The sequence below is a fragment of the Panthera leo genome, chromosome F3 (genome assembly GCF_018350215.1).
Source record: "Panthera leo isolate Ple1 chromosome F3, P.leo_Ple1_pat1.1, whole genome shotgun sequence".
Lineage (NCBI taxonomy): Eukaryota > Metazoa > Chordata > Mammalia > Carnivora > Felidae > Panthera > Panthera leo.
The window spans coordinates 52,234,452-52,245,158 of record NC_056696.1 but is presented as its reverse complement, the minus strand read 5'-3'; the positions used below and the strand labels follow the sequence as shown (position 1 = coordinate 52,245,158).

Below are 10,707 nucleotides of genomic sequence, written 5' to 3'. Positions count from 1 at the left end.
TAAGAACGCCCTCACTTCTGACAGTGACTGCAAGTCTGGGAGTCTTCAAGACTACCTTTAGTTTTGATAATTCACTTGAAGAACTTACACACTCCCTGAAAGCTGTCATATCCACAGTTATGGCTTAGTACAGTGAAAGCATGAAGATTAAAATCAGACAGGGCAGAGTGCAGGAAGGTTCCCCACACAGAGCTTCCAGTTGTTCTCTCCCAGTAGAGTGATAGTACTAAATTTCCTGGCAACAATGAGTGACAATATGCAGAATACTGCCAACCAGGGAAGAATTTTTATTAGGGCTTTGTCATGTAGCCATGGTTGATCCCGCATGTTGCAGACTTCAGCCTCCAGTCATTCCAGAGACTGGACTAATACTGTGTGACAATAAGTCACAATGCTAGACTACCTATTGTAGCCCAAGATCCCAATGTAAATAAAGACATTCTTTTTTTTTTTTAATTAAAAAAATTTTTTTAAATTTATTTTTGAGAGAGGGAGAGCATGAGCCAGGGACAGGAAGAGAGGGGAGGGGAGAGGGAGACAGAGGATCCCAAGCGGGCTCCGCGCTGACAGCAGTGAGCTCAATGTGGAGTTTGAACTCATGAACCGCAAGATGATGACCTGAACCGAAGTCACTTAACTGGCTGAGCCACCCAGGCGCCCCTAACAAAGATATTCTTATTAGACATTCTCATTATGATATTCCAAGTGCTTAAAGGTCACTTCCCATGAACCAAGAACAAAGGCCAGATTTCTTGTTGAATAAAGTTAATTATAATTGTAAAATGAGAGTAAATATGTTTAAAAGTTGGGGGAAGTAGTATCCATGAAGGTTAATCTATGAGCTTGCTCATTACTGACCTGAAATTGGTTTTAATTATTCACAAAATGTAACTTGTTTCTATTTTACTTAATTTCTATAAATCAAAGATATGACATATTGGACAACATGAAAAGAAAAAGGAAGAATAGTTGGAGGAAAGACTTTGTGGTAAAATAATTAATAAATAAGTCTGCAGAAGAAAACAAAGAAAAAAATTATTAAGGTTTTAGAAGCCAGGATCTAGAATGTGCAATTTATCTTGAACGTATTGAAGAAGCACAAAAGAGGGGTAGGCAGGGGGACTTACAGGATCAGATTTTATTTAAAAAAAAAAAATAATTATGGCGTTCATGTGGAGAATGGTTATGAAAAGTATAAGTCTGGAATTAGGACTAAAAGCCAGGTAGAAAATAAGAAAGGTTTAACTAACTTATTGTAGTGGGGGTGAGAGAACCACAAATTTCAGATATATATTTGGTAAAGTCAATTTAAAAGAATCATAATAGTAAAGTATGAGGAAACAGGAAGAATCACAAATGAGGACAAGATTATGGTGTTGGCTTGTGTGAAGGGGAATGTGCAGAAAGGATTGTGGCAGTTGATACTGATTATCTGGAAACTATTTCCAGCTCCTCTTTTTCCATTTCTCATTCTAGAGGCTGAAAAAGTCAAATGCTCGTTCTTACAGTCTATGATACACTACATTTAGTTCTCCATCATACACACACACACACACACGCCGGACTTGAGGGCAACATAATAAGATGAAACCAGTATTTTACTAGATGTGTGACCTACACTGAATAATAATTATTTTAAATTTGTGGGTTACACAATGATATATGCTAATAGTTCAATGAATTTACATGGAATAGAGATTAAAAACTGACCTAGAACATTGGGTCTTCATAGTTTTGATAAAGTTATTTTATCCAAATGGCTAAAATTATTTATAGGTATTAAGTATGGTAAACATTATAAATATTACACAGTTTTGCATGGAATGTTATGATGGAAAGGGAAACTTCAATATCTTAATAGAGAAGTAATATGTTGAGAAAACAATCTTTGAATATTGGAAAGATATATATATGTATTCTCTTAAGTGTCTTTGAATGAAAGATAACTTACATTTTTCGAGGGCTTACTATTTGTGAAGTCTTGGCATTGTTATGGAGTCACTTTCTTTAAATCTTTTAATCATTTCAATAAGCAATTAAACAGATACTACAATTATCCCCTTCTAAAGTTGAAGAAATTAATCATAGCCAACAAAGGTTAATTTCTCTAGGCCTACAGTTTTAACTTCCAGGCTGCTGCCTTCCAAAACCAGCATGCATTTATCCAATAGGTATGTTTACTAGATTTAGCAAATAAAATTACAGAACATCCAGTGAATGTGAACTTCAGATAAACAGTGAATAATGAATAATTTATAGTATAATTATTATGCTATAATAATGTAGTATACTACATTACTCCCATGTAATATTTAGGACACATTTATACCATTCCTCCAAAGGTTATTTAACTAAAATACAATTTAACCAGAATGTTGTATTTTTTCTGATAACCCTACAAACAGACTGTCAGTTTGTAGACAAGGCCTAAAGATCTGGCCATGAACACCTTCACCTGAAAGAGAGTTCAGAGAAACTAAAGTCTGTGGGAGATCAAAGATCATTTCTCAGCAAGCAGAATTTCAAACAACTTGGCCATTTATTGCGTCTCATAAATAAGAAAATACTACACGAAGGGGTTATTGGAAAGGGGAATGTTTTGTATTCTACTAGACAATGTGCTATTTCTACTGTGTACAATGTCTGGTGAGATCAGTAGTGGCCTTATAGTGTTTAGTGGACTATACATGTTTAGTCTTAAGAATCTTCTGGTTGCCTTCCTTTAGTAGTTTTGTTCCACTTAGTGCTACCTTTTTCTGAACCTCAGTGTGCTAGTCTTTTACTTTTAAAATTATAGTATTATGTATTAACGAGCTGAGGGTCAAGTTAAATTAAATAGCTATTTAATTAATTTCTTAATGCTATATTTTTACCATTTAGTGAATAAATGAGAGGTATCAGTTTTCCTCTGATATCTTAGGCTATAACATATGTCTACGAATTGTGGAGGAAGGATACTGGTTAATATGCTAAATTGCTTTCTCCCTTGCTTTGTCTCTCTTGAGACTTTTTAATCTACTTTTATGTACCTACACACCAACTTCCTACTCTACCAATTAACCATTCATTACCTAATTATCTCCTCCAGCTGAGAATTCCACTTCTTTAGAATAATTTCCCCCTTGTTATCATTCTTGTAACAGTATTATTTGTACTCTTTACTAAGTGATTTCTAGTCATTTGAATTGCATTCAAATAATTCAGCTAATTTACAGCAGGCAGTTTTCAGTTTTCCTTGAATTTTTGCTATTGAAACAGGTATGCTGTAATTTTTACGGTCATTTCAGAATTATCATCCTCTCTTACAATTTTACAAAATGTACTAAGTCTCTTTCCAATGTAGAATTATAAAAATTTCCAGGATACTAAACATGGTAGAGGATTTCATCACGTATCACTAATGACTCATGGAATGAATACTATGGATAAGTAATATTATTTTGTGATTCTGAGTATTTAGAGAAATGAAACAAATATATTCCCATTGTAAAGAAGTTTTTTTTTTTAAACGTATCCATCATATGCTGGAGTAACTAGTGTCCAGATTAACTCTCCCACTGTAAAGAATGGTAAGAGAAGACAATTGTTTTCAGGCAATGGGAACAGGCAGAATTTGGTGCTGATATGCCTGTAAGGGAAACTCAACAGTTTGAGTTTCACATAAATTCTCAGCTACATACCTATAGGTAAGTTCCCACTCAACCATAGAGTTGGGATCCTAAAAAAGAATGAAATCCCACAAAACTGAGGAGAGAGTAATTAGAGTTTGAGGCTGATTAGAGTTTGAGGCTAATTAGAGTTTGAGTAATTAGAGTGAAGTGGCTGTAATCTGTGGGGTGACGCATCAGAGAGAGCAGCACTCTGTACAGTGGGAGCTCCACAGGTCAGGGTGAAGACTCATGCTGGTGTACAAGGGCTGGGAAATATATACACAGTTTTACCAGACACCAGCCTTGGAAGGGCTGAGTAGCAATGAAGCAGTGCTGGTCACGGGGAAGTTGCAAAAAGCTGCTGCTGTGGACATCTGGCCCCACCATTAGAGAGATCTCCTTAACATGTAGCTGAGATGTCAGAAAGGCCTCAGAATAAGAATCACATCCTAACAAAGCTGAAACCGAAGTCCTGAAAAAATTCCTTAGGAAAGGTTGTGAAATTTGAGTGCTCAAATAGTGAGACTTAGGAAAACACTTTGGGCCTACAACAACAAAGTATGAAAACAAGTCTAAATAATAAGTAAACTAACTAAATAAAAATAACTAAACAATAACTAAACTGCCACCTTAAATAAAAATACTTAGAAAAAGATAACAGAATTCTGCATTTCTACAGGATAGATTTCACAATGTCCAGTATTTAATTTAAAACAATATGATAAGGAAAGATGGGGTTAAAAAGGTCGGGTGGGAAAGGTTAGGACTTGAGGTCCCTGAATGAAGGAAAGCACACATATTTTATAACAGTGCTGGGAATATCTGACCATGAAAAGAACTTCCTCAGGTTTGATCATGAGAAAAGGTCCCTCAGCCTTAAAGTTTTTCTTAAGAATGTAATAGACACTACCTCCTCTCCCCTCATGTTTCCTACAAAAATGAACAACTCAGCACCTACAGTTATCACCCCAAGAAAGTGGGGTGGGGGGGAGGAACAGACCCAAATCCTATAAAATAAAGTCCCTTGTCCATAGTCAGGGTATTCACTTTCCAATGTCCCCTCTCTTCAAAGAAAGCTTTAATACTATTCTTACTTTTTAAACTTAAACTCTAATAAACTTTTTCCTGCTGCTCATTTTATTTTGTGTCCACCTCTTCATTCTTCGAAGCTGTGAAACAAGGAACCCTGATATTGAGGTAAAGAATCCTGCAACAACCACAGCCAAAACAAAAACAACTATCATCAGCCAAGGCACCAAAATGATAAGTGAGGGAAAGAATTGTCTTTTGAACAAACACTGCTGGGACAACTGGATAGCTACATGGAAAACAATGAAGTGGACTCCTGCCACACGTCATATACAAAATATAGATCAAAATGGATCAAAGAATGTTACATAATATTATCTAAAATTATATAACACTTTTCATTAATTTTGTTTTGAAAAAAAAATTAAATTTATTTTGAGAGAGAGAGAGAGAGAGAGGGCATTTATGCAAGTGGGGAAGGGGCAGAGAGAGAGAGGGAGGGAGAGAGAGGGAGAGGGAGGGAGAGAGAGAGAATCGCAAGCAGGCTCTGCACTGTTATTGCAGAACCCGACGCAGGGCTTGAATGCACAAACTGTGAAATCATGACCTGAGCCCAAGTTGGATGCCTAACTGACTGAACCACCCAGGTGCCCCTAAAAGTATATAATATTTAATAGAAAACAAGTGCAGATATTCATAACCTTGGAGTAGGCGATGGTTTCTTAGATATGACACCAAAAGCACAAGTATCAGAAAAAAAAAAGAAAATCTGTTGGACTTCATCAAAATTAAACACTTCTGTGCTTCTAAAAACCCCCAAAACTAAAAAGACAAGCCACTGAATGGGAGAACATGTTTATAAATCATATTTCTGATAAGAAACTTGTATTCAGGGGGTGCCTGGTTGGGTCCGACTTCTGCTTATGTCATGATTTTCTGGTCCGTGAATTCAAGCACCCCATCCTCCTTGCGTTCTGTGCTGACAGCTCAGAGCCTGGAGCCTACTTCGGATTTTGTGTCTCCCTCTCTCTTGCTGCCCCTCCCCCTGCTTGCTCGCGCTCTCTCGCTCTCTCTCTCTCAAAAATAAATAAATATTTAAAAAAAGAAACTGGGTATTCAGAATATGTAAAGAACTCTTACAACTTAATAAAAAGACAAAACACTCCTTTAAAAAATGAACAAAGGTTCTGAATAGATATTTCTCAAAAATAGATATACAAAAAGCCAATGAGAACAAGAAAAGATGCTCAAAATCATTACCCAGCAAATGCAAACCAAAACCACAATGAGATACAACTTCACACCCACTAGGATGGCTATGATAAAAAAAAAAAAAAGGCAGATAACAAGTAAAGATGTGGAGAAACTGAAACCCTCATACATTGCTGATAGGAATGTACAATATGCAGTCCCTTTGACAAACAGATAGGCAGTCCCTCAAAAATTAAACACGAAGTTAACATGACCTAGCAATAGTACTCCTAGGAATCTACCCAAGGAAATAAAAACATAAGTTCACAGAAACTTCCATATGAAGGCTCGTAAATATAATAATCACGATTAACCATCAGCAAGTGGAAACAATCCAACTGTCCATAAACCGATGAATAAAGAAAATATCCAGTACCTGTGAAACGAAGCCTCGTTCGCGAAAAGGAAAAGACCGCCGAGTTTTGCGCTTGCGCATTTCCTGCCTAAGGAACAGAGCGGAGAGATCTCGCGGGATCTCAGGCGAGCGTCTGTTTGCAAACGCAGTTGTGCTGGCGGGAAAGGTCTTCTCAGACCCAGTTTTTTTTTTTTTTTTTTTTTTTTTTTTTTTTTTAAACAGACCCAGTTTTGAGCTATGGTGATGCTCCCTGCCCTGAGCGGGTGAGACAGAGGAGGTGTGACGGCCAGAGTGGCGGTGAGGAGAGGTGTCACAGCTCCAAGGAAAGGAAGTCAGTTATTCCATGGAGTCTGTGGGGCGTTAAGGGTGACTTTTGCATATATTTCTGCCTCAAAACAGCCTGCAGTCCGGCTCCTCCCTGCGGTGGGGCACCCTTCAGTTGAGACTTTTGCTGAAATCTCTCGGGGCTGGCCTCCCTGATCCTCCACGCGACCAGATGGGGCTCCCTTCGGTTGTCTCCGGAAACGCCCAGACAGCAGCTCATCTCGGAGGTAAAATCCCCCACCCTTAGCCCATGACCCCCTGCAGCTGCCTGGTCTGAGGGTTAGCCTTGCCCCCCACTTGCCCTGCCAGGCCGACCCCTCGCAAATGCCACCTCTTTTTGTGAAGCCAGACCCTAAAACACAAAGACCAGTCCCTCTCACACCCACGAGCCCTCCACCTCCATACAGTCTTTGGTCTTGAACTTTGTTTTGCAACCCTAGCCTCGTCCACTGTCTGGGATTAATACAACTAGTAGATAGGAATTTACTGATAATGGACTATAAAATGAGAGATTCGTTTAGAGCCATAATGCTGTGCGTGTGTATGTATAATTTTTATTTTATTTTTTGAATGGGAAAATGGCTGAGTTTTATTTTATTTTATTTATTTTATTATTTTTGAATAGAGAAATGGATGAGTTATCTAGTCCAATTTGGCTTTTACAGATGAGGAAAGGGGGACCCCACAGGGTCTGAATGACCACGTGTCACGGGAATTTTGTAATGGCCCACAGTAAAAAATGCTGTTTTTCATGGAACCTAATTTAAGAAAATTTTAGAAACCCTTTATTACGGATTATGTCCTAACTTTGTGTGTGTGTGTGTCTGTTACAATGTCTTTATAAAATTAAGATTTATATAGTAGGGGTTTGGGCATATTTAATAACTTCAGTTGGCAAAATAAGTAATATCTCCTTTTTTTGGACACCAAAAAAAAAAAATTGAAGTATTGATATATATTACAACATGGATGAACCTTAAAAACATTAGGCTGAATGAAAAAATCCAGTCATAAGAGGTCATGTATGGTTTTATTTTTATTAAATGTGTAGAATAGGAAAATCTATAGAGAATAAAATTGGAGTAGTGAAGGAAAACAGACTGACTGCTAAAGGGTCCACGGTTTCTTTTGGGGGTGATGAAAATAAAGTGATTACGGTGATGGCATGACTGTGGATATAATAAAAACAATTTGTGTTAACTTTATTTATTTTTTTAATTTATTTATTTTTGAGAGACAGAGCACATGTGGGGGAGGGGCAGAGAGAATGAGACAGAATCCAAGCAGGCTCCAGGCTCTGGTCAGCACAGGGCCGGACGTGGGGCTCAAATTTACAAACTGTGAAATCATGACCTGAGCTGAAGTCAGACACTTAGCCAGCTGAGCCACCCAGGTGCCCCTGTGTTGTTAACTTTAAATAAATGGTTTAATTATATGGTATGTTAATTAACTCAATAAAGCTGTTGCTTACCCCACCCCCATCAATGATCATACAAAGGAACAGAAATATATGTGTAATCCATAGTTGTGGGAAAGCAGTCAATAAAAAACAAACCTGAAATGGTGTAGAAGTTAGACTAAGCAAATACAGATTTAAAGCATCCATTATAAATAATTAAAGGAAAAAGATCTGAATTAATTATAAATGCTAATCTCATCACATAAGCAGAGACAATAATAATGAACAGACAATAAATCCTGGAATTAACTAAAATTATAGATGGCAGAAAAAAGAGCAGTAGATTGAAGACAGATCTGTAGCAATTATCAATTTGAGGAACATAAGGATAATGATTCAAGAAAAATGAACAGTTTGAGGGACCTGAGTGAGACAATACCAAAAATAACACATTGGGACAGAGAAAACTTTTTGGAAAATAAAAAGCTAAAACCTTACATTTAGATTACAGTAGCTGAACAAACCACAAATGGTATAAATATGATCATAAGAATATTGAGGAAAGTAGTCAAAACTGTAGAAAATTAATTAAAATCTTGAAAACCACCAGAAGGGGGGGAAAAAAACAACAGCTAAAAATGTTTCGTACATGTGAACAATGGTAAGAGTTATTGTTGACTTCTCATCAATAACAGTAACGCCGAAATAATCAATGATATATGCCACACACTGATGAATTCATAATTTATGTAGAGATAAAAGATATGGCAACAATCATAAAAGAATGTGAGATATTAAATAGAGTTGTAATGTTAAAGTTAATTATATTTGCAAAGATGCAAGTGGGAATTTGGACATGAAGTGAGAAAAGGGATATAAATTATTTGCATGAAGATGACTTAGTATCTCAGAGATTTAATTCTTGGACAGAATTCTTACTATTATGCTGGGCATTGATGATGACTACATCAATGAGCAAAATATACTTTGTCCCTTTTTTTTTTTTTTTTTAATTTATTTATTTAACTTGAGAGAGAGAGAGAGAGGGAGGCAGAGAGAAGAGGAGAGAGAGAATCCCAAGCAGGCTAATGGACTGTCAGCTCAGAGCCCAATGTGGGGCTCAAACTCATTGTGAGATCATGACCTGAGCTGAAATCAAGTGAGATGCTCAACTGACTGAGCCATCCAGGCGCCCCTTTGTCCTTATTTTAAGTAGTGGCAATGCAAAAGGCCATAATGAAGAGTCTTGCAAGGAAGACAATTATACTGATGTTAATTTAGAGTTGAAATAAGTAGTAAGGAATATTACAGTATAGAATTTGATAAAGATTATGTGGAGAGTTATTTTTGATAGTGATACAGAGGAAAAGGATGTTATATAGCATTAAGTAAATATTTCCATAATGTTGTTTATATATTGTTTCATCCCCAATTTATGATGAGCTTCTTTGAGGCAATAACAATATTGTTTACCTTTGGATCTGTTTACTATACCTAACCGTGTGTCTGACACAGCACAAAATTAACCTTCAAAGATCATGACATTTCAACAAGAGAAGTCAATTACACAATATAGTAATTCCTAGACAGATTATTGCCCTATGTAAGGTCTTAAAAAAATTGATAGGTAAGTTAAAATTTCCTGGATGGAGAATAATGTCCAGATATATTTTCAGGATACCGGATACCCAGTTTTGGGATAACACTTAGAAACAACACACATTCTATAGTCCTGGTGCTTAAATGTCCTTTTTATATTAATAACTTTAAGTATTAGGAAAAAATTGTCCTAGTATTCAGGAAACTTTCTAATGTGTCCCTTGTGAATATTTTTGATTTGGGAATCTAGTATCATTTGTTTTCCTTATGTAGCTCAATTTTAATTATGTAATAGTGAGTATTTTAATTAAAAAATAAGAACTAGATGCCTGATTATTGTATTTTATAATATCTAAAATCTGAAAGTCTAAATTTTTATTTAACTATATTCTATTTTGTTTTGTAATGTAGCATAGAGAATAATATAAAGTATATATTACCGTGTTAATAACACATTCCTTAAATTACCATTGTTTTATAAGATTCTTTGTCTCCTTTGGACATTTGAAACTAGATGTTTGAAAGAAAAATTCAATTTTCATTTCAAAGTTTTCTTTTTTGGAGGATTGGCTATTTCCTTAGTATAGATGTCAGTGAATTTTTCTGATTCCAGTAATTCATTTTAACACGTTTTTATTATGTTAACGTAGTTAATTTTTGGTTTTTTTGGAACTGTCAGTGGAAAAAAAGGAAGGGAATTTATTCAGATGTTTTTAAATGTTTAATTTGAATCTATTAACACAACTAGCAAACATATGGCAAAGCAAAATGTTTACATTTCAGCAAAATTCTCTCATCTTTTCAAAGTTTAGCAGTGACTTACAGTTTTTAGATACATAATGCAAAAGTGATTGCCATACATTTGACTGAAAAGTAAATGAATGGCTGAGGGCATTAATATAATATCAAATCTTTCACATCTAGATTATTTAAATTTATACCAACCAAGTTAATAGTTTTAGTTACTAATCCATAGCTAATGAATCTGTCACAAATCCATTAATTTATCTAAAAGTATTCATGGAGTCTTTATGATTATACTACACAATAAAAATTCAAAAATACAACACAGTCCTTGCTCTAAATATTTTCATAATTTA

At 35.7% G+C, this 10,707-nt stretch overlaps 1 long non-coding RNA gene across 1 annotated transcript in view; it reads left to right on the top strand.

Annotated features, from left to right (window-relative positions):
- Nucleotides 1-6,553: 6,553 nt before the first annotated feature.
- Nucleotides 6,554-10,707, top strand: part of LOC122212382 — a 70,545-nt gene continuing 66,391 nt past the window's right edge. Inside the window, exon 1 of the long non-coding RNA XR_006199120.1 lies at nt 6,554-6,836. This is a non-coding gene — a long non-coding RNA (uncharacterized LOC122212382). The remainder of the gene's footprint in view (nt 6,837-10,707) is intronic.